Source organism: Aulonocara stuartgranti (assembly GCF_965226115.1).
Source record: "Aulonocara stuartgranti genome assembly, chromosome: 17".
Taxonomy (NCBI): domain Eukaryota; kingdom Metazoa; phylum Chordata; class Actinopteri; order Cichliformes; family Cichlidae; genus Aulonocara; species Aulonocara stuartgranti.
This window is the reverse complement of record NC_138953.1, coordinates 33721865-33737311: the sequence shown is the minus strand read 5'-3', so window position 1 is coordinate 33737311 and position 15447 is coordinate 33721865. Positions and strand designations below refer to the sequence as shown.

Genomic DNA, 15447 nt, shown 5'->3' with positions numbered 1-15447 from the left:
AAACACCATCTTGGAGTACAGTCTTTGAGGTTAAAATGTGATTAAAGTGTGTGCACATAAGCAAAGACACTCAGCATCTTGGGTGCGAGACCACTTCCACCTTCCCATTGCTTTCATTCCTGAGTGAAACAGAGTCAAGATTTCTTTTTCCACCTAAAAGAGATTTAAACATTACTTCTTAATTTGTCCAGTATTCAGTTAAATCTTCAAAGATGAACTCTTACTGCATATCTGCTAGCCTAAAAATGTCCCTCTAATCATTGCAAAAATGTGTAATTGCCTCAACACTGCAAGCTGCACTTCCACCGTAGACACATATAAAAATCTACAGCAATTAAGCATATCTTTGGCTACTTTAAAGAAGCTACAGCTCAGTCTGAACAGCTCTCTGCGCACATTTCCAGTTTCAAATTGATTTCTTGTCATAGATCAGAGACCTCTTGTCATACCATTTTCAATCCTCAGATGGTTTCTCTGAGCCCGCTAACTGTCGTCCCTGTGAGTGGGCAAACAGGGGAACCTCCACGGGTCTTTACCCTGGGCACTCAGAACAGTCGAGGGGGTAGAGGCAGAAATCAAAGGGACTTGGATCATTCCCCATTGGCAGCCTCCATTGTCTAGCTGATTTGGGATTGGTGGAGAAGGTGAAAACTGCAGGGTCGGTGTGTGGGGGTGGATGGAGATCAGGCAAAGCAACCCTTCTTTTTTTTTCTAATCTTTATCCACCATTAACCCCAGTGCCCCCGTGTGTGGCTGAGATCAGGGCCATTGGTCAATCCCCCATTCACTGCCACCCAGAATATTTTAAAGTTAAGCTCCATCGCTTAACAAAAAAAGTCTTACTCATCAAAGGTTTAGTTTCCCTTCTTTCCCCCTTTTCCTCACTTTTGCACTCACTCCCAAGGATCTGCTGCCGTTCTTCATGCGCCCTTCTCTCTATGGTCCACTGTTTTGTCTTCACACTTAGGAAAGAGGGAGGGGGAGAAGCTGAAAGTTTTTTGGAAGTTCCCCAGTTTCCATTTTTCGATTTAATGAAGTTTGGGGTAGGGTCTGATTGTGTCATACTGTGAGCAAATTGGAAGAAAAGCCAGTGACATCTTGCCCTTTGCTGAGCTCTCTGATTAGGAGATGTCCTGTTCTTACATTACTTCCATGAAGGAATTATTTTTGCATACCTGACATTTATATTTCCAGCAATTTTTTCCTCTTCTTTTTAACTGGTGTGAATGCTCCATATAAAACCCAGTTTAAGAAGAAGATAGAATTCAGTCCAGGTCCTGTTCTCAGTATAAACACTTTAGATTAATCTCTTTTTCCACACTATACTTTTTTCCTAGCAACTATCGGGTATTTATCTCACTCACATCTATCTAAAAAAGAAATAACTGAGGGTCAGAGTAAAAAAGCAAGAGAGGATGTGGAGATGGAGGATGTCGGGTGATGAGTAAAGAAAAGAAATTGCACGGCGAATGTTTGTCCTGAGTGCACAGTTGCTATGAGAATGAAGTTTGCAAGGAGGCTCAGAATGAGTATTACCATCATTACCTCAGAAGAAGATGGCTCTATTGATCCTCTGCGGTATTCCCCTCTTTTTCTTTCATGCTATCTGTTATCCAGTTGATTATAAATTGCCAAATCTTCATTCGAATATGAACGGATGAATCTGAATCTAGAATATGTAATTTAAGAAATTTTAATGCAGGAAAAAGAAAGTTAATTTCCCTCAGCAAAGGTGGCCTGCCTCAGCATACTTTGGGGCCCTTGCAGTAGTTCTGTATATGTGTGTGCGTCATATTAGATAATACTCGTTGGAAATACCGCATGCAATAGCTTAATTTCTGAAGAAAAGGGAGCAAAGATCTGCTGTTTCAAGTGTTATTCTTTCCTTGCAATTTAATTCAAGAAAATCTTGGGGCGTGGAAGCAGGGCCTGATGGCATCTCTCCAAGAGCCTGAGATTATTGTGAAACCCAACCTGAGGCAGGCATGACATCAGAGAGGCCTGACTTTAGGTTGAACTCCTTATTTCAGGTGGGACGAATTATGAGTGGGCTTCGCTCGCAGGTGATCGTGTCCAGTGAATCGGTCGCACACACTCGCGCATTCTTCTCCCAAGGTCTGAATGCTGATTGTCTTGACAGATTGAACTCGTGTGTTATCACCAAGCTGTCACGCAGCCTCATTTTTCAGCCTGCACAAATAGTCTAAAGTTTATGTTAGCCCTTCCCAGCGCAGTGTTTTATAGGGATATCGCCATCGTGACATAAACTAAATCCTACAGTGTTTTAACCTGCTGATGAGTTCTGTTTATGTAAGGGTCTGCATGCTAAGGTGCAGTACATGGAAATAACTGAGTTGCCAAGAAGTTGTTCCTGAATTCTTGGGAGACACTAAAAATCAAACATTATTTTAAATGTGATTACAATTAACTTTTTGCACGTTAGCTTTGTGAACTTAAGTCTGTCATAACTACATTTAGTTTTTTTTTTATTTGAGTGACTCAGTTTTGCTGTTTTTAATTAATGGTAGGATTCCTCTCTATGATAAGACTTTCTCTCGCTCTCTCTCTCTCTCTCTCTCTCTCTCTCTCTCTCTCTCTCTCTCTCTCTCCCCCCCCCCTTTACTTTCTCTCAAAGTAAAAGTTTCAAATCAAACCACACGGTCACAGCCACTGAAAAAGCTTTTACTCCAGAGGCAACAAGCCAAGTCCTTTGTTCGTAATGATCATTTGATCGCATCTTGAAAAGGGATACAGGCGGCAGCGAAATCCTACAAGAGCTTGGAATCTGACTTCCTCACCACAAACCACAAGCCTAGACAGTGCAACCGCTACTACCTGGTTGGAGGCGAAATGGGCAAAAAGTATTCATGTGTGTGGAAAAACACACTCACACAGCATGCTCGATTTGGGTCATGGAGCTGACAGACAGTGGAATGTGAATGTGTGTATGTTGACAAACTCCACTGCACTCTGAATGGGGTTTGTGATTACACCTCATCATGCGTGTTGCATCGGTCCTGTCTCCGGCCCCGATCCTTCTCCCTCCCTCCATCTCTCTCCCTCTCTCTCTGCTTTCCTCTTGCCTTCCACTCTCTCCACCCCCCCACACCCCCCAATTTCTCCCCCTCTCACCGCAGTGCCTCTTGGGCAATCATGTGGTCACACTACCTGACTCCTTGCTGCTCAAGAGTGCAGTTGACAAAAACAGCCCGAGGCCCGTCATGTGGAAAAGATTCAGTCGGCACACAGCATACATCCTACCCCCCACCCTACAACTTCTCACTTTCTCCCGCTAAGTAACTGGAGCACCGGGGTGTTTCCTTCTTCTGCTCACCTGTGAAGGAAAATGGCAGGGCTTTCCTCCTGTCTGGCCATATGAGAGAGTGGGTATTTTTGTGTTTGCAACTTTGCAGCCACGGTACGTGGATGCCGCTTTAAACAGCCGTGCAAAAGCGCATGTGGGTGTACGTGTGTGCTTTCCACCCTCTCCCTACCACACTCTGAGAGGTGCAGGCAGTTTCTCTTTGTCTGATGAGTTGCACACCTCGTGTCATGTAACATAAAGCTGGCGGTCAGTGAGAGCTCTCAGCTGTCAGTCAGCTTGGTGGTCCTGGCCTGTCGAGCTGCTCACCTGTGTTTATTGGACAAGACCCCCTCCACATTACCCAGGGAGAACATCTTGTCTCCCCTCCTTTTCTTTTTCTCTTCCTCTCTGCCATGCCTTCTCTTTTATTTTGTCTCTTTTTATCATTCCCTTTGTCTGTCCTTCTTCCTCTTCCCGTTTCTCAACATAGTATCATTTTTGTTTAACTTCTCTCTCAGTCATTTTTTAAAATCCACCCCTACCTCCTTTCCCGAACTCTTCTCCCTACTGTCCTGTACAGTTTATTTTTCTGGCTTTCTTCCCTGTTTTTGCTTTTCTACTATTCTTTTGTTTCCTTCTCTCTCCTTTCCCGCTGTCCGTTTTGATTTTGAATTATTTTGGGACCTCTTTTGTCACTCCTTTGAGTTTGAAGCCAAAGAGGCGGTGGTGTTCATCTTTTCTCTGCACCTGGATGAACACACGCACGAGCTTGCTTGCACCGCCGCTGGATGACTGATTGAAACTTGTGTCTCAAAGTTGCTAATGTTCACTGAAGCATTATATTGTAGATAAAGTAAATAAACTGGGGTACCATGGGAGAAATCTCTGGAATAGACTGCTGAGATCTCACAGATGACACACACACATTCACATGCATGTAGACTGGCAGAGGCTTTCTCTCTTTCACTTACACAAAGACGCACACACTCACACATCAAGCAAATGGCTGAAGAGATGTCAGCGAGGCTGAGGCGTGAGCAGAGCTAGGGCGCGGAGATATTTTCTATGGCTCAGGAATTTCACAAGTTTAATGTTTTTTGAGAAGCTCTCTAGAAAAATAACAGTTAGACTCAAGGATCTGCAGTCAAGTGGTCGATTATATAGCAAGCATATAGCTATAGAGTCTATTGTTAGTATCTATTTTAAGATCTAATGAAAAAACATTTTATTCTTTACTTACTGAATTTCCTAGCAGGTAAGTAAGTCATGCTTAACCAGGTAGTTTTCACATATTTCACAGCGTACCCATAGCCAGAAACCTTGGACTGTATATAAAGGATGGCTGTAACCACCATTATGTCATCCAATGAGTTTGTAAAGTCCAGTTATGAAGCTTTGATTTTAGTTTTTTACCAGTGCCAGATTATTTTTGGAGGGTAGAAGTCGTCATATTACACAAGAACATTTAAGGTTAACTTGGCAGATAATGCTAGTAGGTTTGGTTTTGGTTAAAACGATGAAGGCCATACATAGATACAGATGTTGTTATTTAATGCACAGCAAAATAAAAAAATAACTATAACAATAATTTCAACCACTGTAGCACAGATTTGTTGTATGGGTGGTACCACAAAGCAACACGTATTATTTGTCAGCTAAGTGCTCCAAAAGGCCCCACACCGCAAACATGATCAAGTGAGTCAAACTAATAAGGCTATGCTAAGAGACAGTTACCAGCTGCAGCTGCCTTTGTCAAAAATCATAGATAGCATATTCCAGTGAAATCAGCCAAAACAATTAAAATGCATAACTTTAAACCATTAATGTGGGAGATTTTCATGTGGCAGTAAGTATTCATTCCTCCACCTTTGGAGCCAGCTTCAAATGGCTTTTTGAGGAACTGCAGGTTCTGGCTTCTTTCTTTAGGCCTGGAGGTTGCTGCTTGGCTAAAAGCTTTTCATCTTCATTTATTAGCACTCTCTCTAGTCTGAACTTTGTAATTATACTTTTCTTTCCAGAAGTTTTTTTTTTCACCCTTTTGAAAGACCCTTCTGACTTCAGTCAGTCCAATTCGAATTATTTTTGTTGGACAGACTTAATAGCTAGGCTAGTTAGCATATTGGTTAAATGTGAGGGCTGACTCTTTGTGGCTGCAGGGTTTTAAACCAATGTCCACTGAATGATCCCTCAGTTTAGAATACTTGTGAGGTATTAAAGCCACACATCAATAGAGCCCTCCATTCATATTTTCACCTGCTATTATTTAAAACTCTCCTGTATTCAGTATAGTTCCATTCTGTGCTGTAAAGTGGTATTGGTGACATGGTAATACATTTGCATTGTGCCCAATGATAAATACTCTACCAGGTTTTACTCACTCCGCTGCTTCCGAATGTGTCCGGACAGCGCCTATATTGTCAAAGGCACGGGGGTCATTCAAAACTCGGTCTCCCTCCCTTCTGCCTTTTGTCAAATATTGCTGTGCGGGTGATAGTTTTCTCATTTATTTAGTGAATAGTTGGCGGGTGAAAAAGAAAGAATTTTACATTATGGAAATGATGGAATGGGTTATAATCTCCCACATATTCATCACAGCAGACATTGGACCCTTGTGATACCGTCCTCCATTTGGCTATTGTTCCCTTTCTCTTTTCGCATACTGTTCCCCTCAATGGGCAAAGCAGGCTTTAATCCTGTCTCTCTTTGGAATGACAATGTTTACTAGCTATCATTCAATAAGGAGCCAGGAGCACGAGACACATCCCTCTATCACTAAATGCTGTGTGAATGTGCTTGAGCCAGCTACAGAAACACGCTGTGAGCCCACTAAGGATAAAGGAGAGGCTGGCTCTACAAAGTGATTAGACTTTTTTTTTGTGTGTGTGTGTGTGTGTGTGTGTGTGTGTGTGTGTGTGTGCGGGTTTTGCAACCTTTAAAATCATTTTAGAACTTTTCTTTTACTTGACCCTCTTGTCATCCTTGTACTTAGTGTATACAGTATATTTGAAAAAAAAAATAAGCTTAGTGCAGGCTTGACAACACACTGATACAGCACCGTTGGGTAATTATTGCCTGTAAGTAGGGATTAGGGTTGTGGATGTTGACAGTAAATTGGCTCAGAGCATGTGTTAAACACGCCTTTATGTACAGACACCTTCTATTTTCTTGCAAAAATGGAAGGTGACTATTCATAAAGGGACTTTTTTTTCTTTTCTACATCACCCTTATTTAAGGATTGGCAGCACATTTGGTAAATATGTCTTTTGTTGTGTAAAAAAACAAGCGCAGTAATGAGATTTCTAAATATAAAACTTCAAAGAATGAAAAGCCAAACCTTTTTATTGTTTTTATTTTTCTCGTTTCCTTTGCCCTGCCGCACTATTTGCCTTTCAGAGTCTTGACAGCTTTAGAGATTAGTGCCATAGCTGCTAACAATCATTAGTGTGTTTTCACCATTGTGTCATGCACTGTTTTCTACCACCACCAACCCCCAGCTCTGCCTCCTGCGTGTCTCCTGCTTTCGTGCCGAGCAAGGAATGAAAAACAATCGTTATGACCTCCAGCGACCCCTGCAGACGCACAGTCAGTTAAATGGTTTGTAAGACGTTTAATTACCAAATGGTATAATCGTTATTCATCTCATCATTAGATGTATGATATTAAGTGAATTGCCTCCCCTGAGTCCCCGTGTTTCACAGATCAATAGATTTAGATGGAGTTTGAAGGGAGTAGGGGGCTGATTGGGAAGTTAAAACACTTCTGAGGCTCCTGATATGAACACAAGCATTGTTCCTGTGATGCACAGTGGTGACATTGACTCATTTATTTATGCAATTAGCTTTTATGTAGGTTTAATTATGCTAATTTCAATGTCGGCAGACAGGAATGGTATGTCACTTTTTTTAAATGGATTTACAGCTCCTGGGTTTATTTGGTGGTGAAAGGACAAGAAACAATGAATAAGGTTATGGCACCGCAGACTTCCCATCAGCAGAGTGCTTGCGTTTGCACTTTGGGACACTTTGTTGGTATCGTGCTTTGTTTGAAGGCATTGTGGAGATTGCTAATGCAGCGTGTACACCTCTGAGGCCCAGTAGCCTGCAGCTTGATATTGCCTGTATTCCCAGTGTGAATATGGCTGAGTGGTGATCGGGGACTTGCTGCACCAGAAGCTGCTATTCACTGCAGCAAGCACTACTAGCCTGAGTTAATTGTCCATTATCTGCTATTATCTAAGCTCTCCCTCTCCCTTTCTCTTTTATTTTCTCTCACTCATGATTCTAGCCATCACCACCAGTTTCACTCAGTATGCTGTATCCACTGCTTCTTTTTCCCTCCCTACTCTAGCAACCTTATACCAATGGTGTAGTCAAGTCCTGGCAACTGAGTTCAAATAGTAATAATGATTCCCTTTGTTCCTGACGTACCTCGAACAGGATTCTGAACATGAAGTCAGCAAAGCACCATGTTTAATCCTTGTCTTATCGTCTCACTAGTTGAGTGGGAGGTGCTGAACATTCTCATTCAGAGTACACATTTGTGGATTATTTATTCTTAAAAGCATGCAGAGGAATCCAAATACATTTGAATTATACTTTTTTTTTAAGTATAAAGTTAAAACGTGTTCAATATGATTAACAGTGACAAGCTATCATTTTGACAAGAGAAGCAATCTCTTATCCTGGATAAATAAATCAATTTAATTAAAGTTTATCAAAGAATATCAGCTTCTTCTTCTGGTTTCTCTTTGATGACATGATAGATCTGTCTGCAAAGGTGTTTGAGGAATCCTCAAATATTTCACTTGATGGCACTGTTTTCCTTTTTGCTCCAGCTGAAGCAACAGGGAATGTTTTATGTATGCTGGGCACAATGTGAAAAGTCTGGCTATGCCACAGATACGTGTCTTCCTCTTTCCTTCTGTCCCTGGGCACTGAGAAACTGTCAGAACATTGGCAATAAAAAAAATAATAAAATAAAATGTGCACTATATTATTTAAAAAGAAAAATATCCCACAGATAAAATGGTTTGAATCTAAGTACGCATTGATCCAGTTACTAAAATACTTTATTAAACTACTCCTTGTTGTTTTTGCTTCGCTGTTTAAATGAATCCACATGCACTCCAGTTGTGTTGCTATAAATTCTTCTACTCATTCCAAGCAAGATGATGCACACTATAAGACATTCCTCAAGTTAATTTCTTTCCTTGATATAGTTTTGTCCTTGTACTCAATTAATCACCACATACTGCTAGACTGCATATTAGACCTCACCATTTACTAATAGACACTTTTTTAAGGCTTTCATTTACTGTATGAAATTGCTGATTAGAAAAATGTGGGAATCTTGTATGGTAATGTACAGCTCTTCTTGTGCAATTTATTGCTGTAAATGCCAAGACCTTTGAGGGGCAAAACATATTAATAGAAAGCTACTTAGAAGCCAATACAATATTTTTTGTATTTTTATGTTTTTTTCATGTGATGTACTTATAGTTATGCAGTGCTTTTCTGGTCTTACTGACCACTCAAAGTGTTTTGAAAAGTGCTTTTTTTCAGTCAGTCAGACTTTGGTGTCAGTACACTCAGTGCAAAATCATGTGTCAAATTCTGTCATGTCATTTGTCAAACCCTTAGAAAAGAAATTAGCTAATAAGTTTTAAATATTCCCAGGAGATGGTTCACCTTTGGGAATGTACATTTTTAAGTCGACACAATATTAACTCGTGTTTTTCATTTTTCTTTTTAATGTTTAGACTTACTGTTGCTAATATTTTAGATGAAACTCCTAGAATTGTATTGTGTAATGAATTTCTTCTCATTGTTCAAGAGTGACAAGACACTGAATGTAGGGTTCATGAATAAGGTCAAGCAAACTGAGGATTTTTAGGGTTATGAATGATGTGTTTATTACAATATTTAAATCATTTTACAATAATATATAAAGAATGTTATATAATATATGCATGCAACCAAATATCTGTCAGTGCTAGATTGTAAATTGTATATTTGTTGGTATAAATTGTGGTATTACACTGTAAAAAGTAGTTGCCAGTTCATACCATTATTTAACAGGGATATTTCTTACATTGTAGTTATGAGTTGAAAAAAATAAAAAGTATTCAAGCCTAAAACTGTAGTTAAGAGCGCTCCACTCTGGCCACCATTTGTCCATTAGTTTTCCTGTTCTCTCACACAGAGTGAGACTTAAGCTGAGTTTAAATAGGAGTTGGATGGATGGATTAGAGGTGTGTGGGGCGCTGGGGGATCAAGATCATATTAAGTGCTCACAAAGCAAATTGCTCAACATTAAGAAGTCTTGATCTGGTGGTCCTGCTTCACAAGCAGCCTGTAAAGAAGCAATATATCACAGTAAAAAATAACTACAGCTTGTATTTCAGCATCGTGCACATCATAAATAAAGGTGTGCAACGTATAATTGAGGCTCGTGCACGGGGAACTCGGCTGGAGATGAGAAATGGAAATCTGTGTACTGGTAAATAGATAATCACACAAAAGTAATTGAGGTTTTCAAACCCCAATCTAGTCTGCCAGCATGAGCTCGTTTGCATGTTAATCACGTCAGTGATTTCCCTTCATCACAGGGAAGTCCGTGCACACTTCCATAACCAGCTTTTAATTGCATTTAAAATGTCACAGAGGTGGAACACATGTAATTTAGCCAGAACTGTGTCCAAATTAATGGGTACTACTGAGACGCTCCATTGGACAGGGTTGGAAATGAGAGAGGCTGTCCATTGTTTGGGTCTTTATTAGAGATGCCTCAGTCTTTCCGTCTCTCCACGATAACATCTTTACAGCACCTTTTGAAGTTTCTATCAAGACTTCAAAATGAAATCTGACAAGCATTTTGTGAACGACTTAACTCTACAATAGATGCCAACTTCTTGCAAAAAAAAAAAAAGCCAAATGGATGGACATTAAAAAGATGGAAAAAGGAAACATCAAAGGAAGAGAACGCAAAGTCAAAGTGTTAGGTTTTAAATGGAGAAAGAAAGGGAGGAATAGTTTATTTTCTTTCATCACCAGGTGTTCTTTGGCGTATAAATTACCAAGATGATGTTTCCATAACACAGCTTAGGGCACTCTAGAGAGGGGAAACCTGCAAAACAGACCTATTTAATTTTTCATAGAGGTGGACCATCAGGAGCAATAAGCCAATATTCCTCTTCACCTTTTCCAGATGCCTTCTACACCACTATATCTTACCAAAAACCCTAGCCCCTCTTACTTTTGGATTTCATTTTTTTTTTTTTTTTAAGAAAAAGTTCTGCCGAGACCTACATGAAAGGAAGGAACTGTTGAAATGTTAATTTTACCATCTGCTGTTGAGGTCTGCTACCTTTGTGTGTGTGTGTGTGTGTGTGTGTGTGTGTGTGTGTTTTCTTTTTTCCTGCCTTCTTTAATTCCCAGTAGTTCTGTTCTGTTTCATGAATGTGCTGCTATTTTGGCTGTTTGAAGTCATGGGGTTTCTGTGAGCGTGGCTACGACTGGCTGGAAAATACAATGCCACATGGCGGATGGTGGAGACTGTCCCATTAGTTTCCTGTTTAGAGCCCTGTCCCTCCTGGTAACACTGCTTCTTATACCAGTCCCAAGGATCCAGTTACACTCCCATGCATGCCCAGCTCCAGCACACAGTTTGTCCGTCCCTCTTGCTGACTCGGGCTTGCCCTCGCTCCCTCTCCTTCATGAGTCTGCACGTCTTTGGGGACCTATTTAGTCTGTTTATCTTAATGCTGAGGATTTTAATCACTCGTTAACAAGACCCCTAGCACCTTTGTCCAATAAAAGGTTTTTCTCCCTCTCAGCACACGTTATTGGTAGTTTTCCTGTAAGCTCTACAAACCCCCGTCGAATCCAAGATGGAAATGAAATTCTTGACAGCAGTATTTCCCCATCTTTATGTGTCCAGCCTTTTCATCAAAAAAGTTGACACTTTTAAAAGCAAAGACATATTGCCAAGTTTGCTGTAAAGATTTTGCCAAATGGATAGATTCCATTGTGAGATTTGATAGTTGGCAATTAGGGTGAGACATCCTGTGTGCAGAGTTGCTTAGCATTTTCCTTGGCCGGGACCAGATTGTTTAGTCTGCTCTCATTGTGAGCTGTTTCTGAGCTGCAGTTGACGGTTGTTTGCAGAGCGCTGGGGGAAAATGTGAGAGGGGCCAGTGCCTTTCTCTATTTATTTATTTTCCCCGTCCTTGGAGCTGGAATCTGATTTGTGTTCATGTTTCTCTATTCTCTCTGAGCGGTTTTTAAGTGTGGCTGCTGAAATCTAGACTCTGTATGACCTCACTGCGCGGCCTGTGTTTCATTAATGACCAGCCCTGTGGTTTGGGGAGAGGAATATTTTTCATATGACACCGCCTTGCATTAGCGCGAAGCGGCAGCTGCACAACCACAAAACCATCCAATTTTGTGGCTTTGAAAGGTGTGAAAAGTTCAGCTCCCTATAGCAAGCTTTGCATTTATAATTATGCTCAGTGTATGTATGTATATGTGTCAAGAAGCGGAACTACTGAAGACTTGTAAAAGAAACCCAAAGGAAAAAAAAGTCACCTGCTAATGAAACATTTGTCTTTCATTCTCCTTGGCAACTTGTAAAGTAAATAGTGGCGATATATTTCAGAGAAAGATGTTTACACACTTAAAGCTCTGACATGCTATGCCTTCGTGAAGCCACCTAAAATAACAAGCAGAAATTCAAAGTGGAATAGGTAGCACTTTGACAGCTCGATTCATCTGTAGCAAATATTTGATTTCAACATGATTTTATACTGTTTGGAACCCTTTGTGGGTCCAAGTCTTTTTAAGTCTTATTTTTTCCAAGTGCCACATCTGGCATATGGAGTATTTCTTTGCAGATTGATTGATTTCCCAGGCTTTGTTGGAAGCCACACGGCGTTTTACTAAGAAGCATGCAACAATTCACAGACACACGTAGCAAGCCTCTATACCCCCTCCCTTCTCAAAAAAGAAAAAAAGAAAAGCTCAGACACTAGACTACTGTAACTGTTTGGTACCTTGCAGGATATTGAAAATCCAAGAGGAAACCTCAGATTTGTCCTCTCCTAAAACAAAGAGCCCTTGTGCTCCGGCCATCCTCTTCTCTTCCCCCCTCGCACTTTAAAACCATACCTTCATCATCATCATACCGATAAATAAAATGTCTTTGAAAACACAAGATAATTTCAAGTCATTCGCTGCGGTGCACTCCTCTAGTTCTGTCAGCTTGAAGGCAGGAGTTGGAAGAGGGAGAGATTGAGGTAAGTCACCAAGTCTCAGGGAGAGTGAACAAAGAAGAGAAGATTACCTAATAGTCCTGCTATGTATTTGAAGTGGAGCCTGCTGTTTGTTTGGGGAGGTTCAGGAGATGGATGTGCAGGGAGATGTCTAAAGGGCAGCTGATGGGTACTTTTAAGCTGTCAGAAACATCCCATTTGCCATTTGTCTTCTTGAATAGATGACAACAGGCTTCGACAGGGGCAAATGACAATAAAGAGAGAAAGTTATTGTCTCCCAAGTTCGCACAGTGTTGAGAATGTTGCCTCCAAGTATAATTGGGCACCTTTGTGTAAATTAAGAGTCATCCACAGTGATAAGTTGACAAGGCTTATAAGCCACTCATGCATGCACTCACTATTTTTGGTGCCTGGTGTCATGAGATCTCTAATCAGTCTGCAGTCTGCTTGTATATGTTTGTAACCAATACAGGTTTGCTAGTTGTCACTGTTTATAAAGAAGTAGTTAACGTAATTAATGCCAAACTGATGCTTAACTTTCTTGAATTAATCTCATTAGAAGTCCACATTATATATGTTGCTCGAAAGATGCAGAGATTTTTAGATGAAACGTTTTCACGCCTCTTGTGAACGCCTCACAAAACGTGAAAAACATTTTGTGAACAATACACTTCTTATTGACACTTATTCTTTTTTAAAAGTCTCTTTTTTTTCAGCTGGCATAACCCAAGCCACTCTATTGATAACTTCTAAAAATGGTTTTCTGAATTTCTTTTTTCTAATTCCATAAATTGCAGTCTTCCTTTCTCTTGTGATTTTTGAACAAACAGTTACAACCTTTTGATTCTTTGAAATCCCTGCCATCCGTTTCTGTTTTGATAAATTGTACATCTCGTCCTATTTTCAAAGTCATCAGCGATTGCGTTTTTGCCACTCAGAGCACTGAACATGGACAGCTTTTAAAGGTAGTGAGTAGGTCTGATAAGTGGCTCAATCCTTGTACTAAAGCATTTTTACTGAAGGTTTAATAGCTACTGTATAATGAATTATAATGTATTCTCTCCGATTGCAAATTTCCTCTAATACAGCCCTTCTGCTGTAGTGGAAAAAGTCCATCTGAATATTATTGTGACCAGCTTTTTAATAATACAAATCAATTGCATGATTTTAAGTAGTTAGACTCATACTTTTGTTGTAAATTTTCCCCCCAATGCCAAATGGAGTGGTGCTTGTATAATTGGAATAGCTAACCAATTTCAAAGCAGAGACATTTTTCATCCCAAAAATGATTTGCTGTGTTTGTGGTACATCATGGTCAGCTCTAAGTCAACTGTATGTGTTAGTATAAAATACAGTCGAACATTTCAGCCTAGTTTGAACACATTGAAAAGCAATAGGCTTATGAATCATCTTGCTGTTCCAATTTAATGGAACATACCTTTCAATGACAGCGTGTACCAGCACATCATCAAAGTGAAACTTCCAAAGTTCCGCTTAACTTGTTGCTGAAATAGTTTCTCGTTTTCAAGAAAATTGCAGTGTGCCAAGTCTCCAGAAGTGTATCAGGGAATCTTCCTGAAGGAAAAATTGCCACTTGCATACTTGTCTTTGACCGAAGTGAAGCCCTCACCCACTCCAGGGGGAACATGTGCTGTTTAGGAAGATATAAAGGAGTAATTTTATTACTCGGTACATCTCCCCCTCAGAAGCCATTTCATTTCTCCTTTCAGCCTCCACAGAAGCCTTTATTTGATCTCATATTCCCGAGTATGACTGCCTCAAACCAGTCAGACTCCGTTTATTTTCATTTGGAAAACACATTTAGCGTTGAAGGGATGGCAAAGGATTTAAGTGAAGAGCAGGGGGTTCTGGTGTGGAAGGGACTGAGGCGAGTTTCTCTATCACATGTTAATGTTCTCCTGCAGGGATTGTTGGGAGCCAAACTTTAGATTTTTCTTTCCCGCAGTTTCTAGCGGTGTGACTGCTTTCAGCGTCATCACGAATAAGCTTTCAAACATTACCACTTCTAGTCTCCGCACAAATACTTCCCTGCAAATAGCTGCTAAGTTTGCATCCATACAGTGAAATTGATACAGCTGGATACCCTTTACTCAGTGCTTTGAAATTGCAGATCATTGAAAAAGTGTGCCATTTATTAGGCAGCCCACTTAGGCAGCCCAGATGTAGCTGGTCACTTGAGAGGGAGACTTCCTCATAAACTCTGAGCCTTTACAGCGGGCACAACACCCAACGGTGGAGTCAAAATTAACCCGCAACCTTCCCTCAACTCCACATACTTGGCTAAATCCTGAGCCAGTGCAGCTGTCTGGAGGAGCCTGCACCTTATACACACAATTCCTAAAAAACTCTCCCCCTCTTCCTCATTTATCAGTGTTTCGGTCTGTCTCTCTGTCTGTGCCTGCAGCACCTATATCCTCTCCAGCCTGTGTCTGGTGACAGCATAATGAAAACATTTTTGTGAGAAGTGTCGTTTCAGTGCTCCGGAAGTCCCACTCACCTAAATAGTTCCTTCTCTATGTCTTGTCTGTCTTTTTTTGTATTTTTTTTTGTGCGTGTGGGCGAGTGGGGGGGTATTATAGCCTCCACTGGGCTCAGTTCCACACATTGAATTACCTCCAGATGTAATTCCTACTCCCCCCCAACCCCTTCACCCTCAAATTAGTGGCTAGTAAAAATTAGGTTTGAATTAGCCGTGGTGTGGAGAATATGAGAGTTTTAAGTTTTCCATATAATGAGTTTATTATTCTTTGCTAGAATGCCATTTTCCTGAATTAATTTGATCAGGTCTTTTTTTTTAAAGGTGTAATTGGTATCAAGTCGAATGGTGTTTTAGTCATGAATGGATAGCCACTAT

At 40.5% G+C, this 15447-nt stretch overlaps 1 protein-coding gene across 10 annotated transcripts in view; it reads left to right on the top strand.

Annotated features, from left to right (window-relative positions):
• Positions 1-15447, top strand: part of foxp2 (forkhead box P2) — a 104170-nt gene that overhangs the window by 12963 nt on the left and 75760 nt on the right. The window lies entirely within an intron of this gene.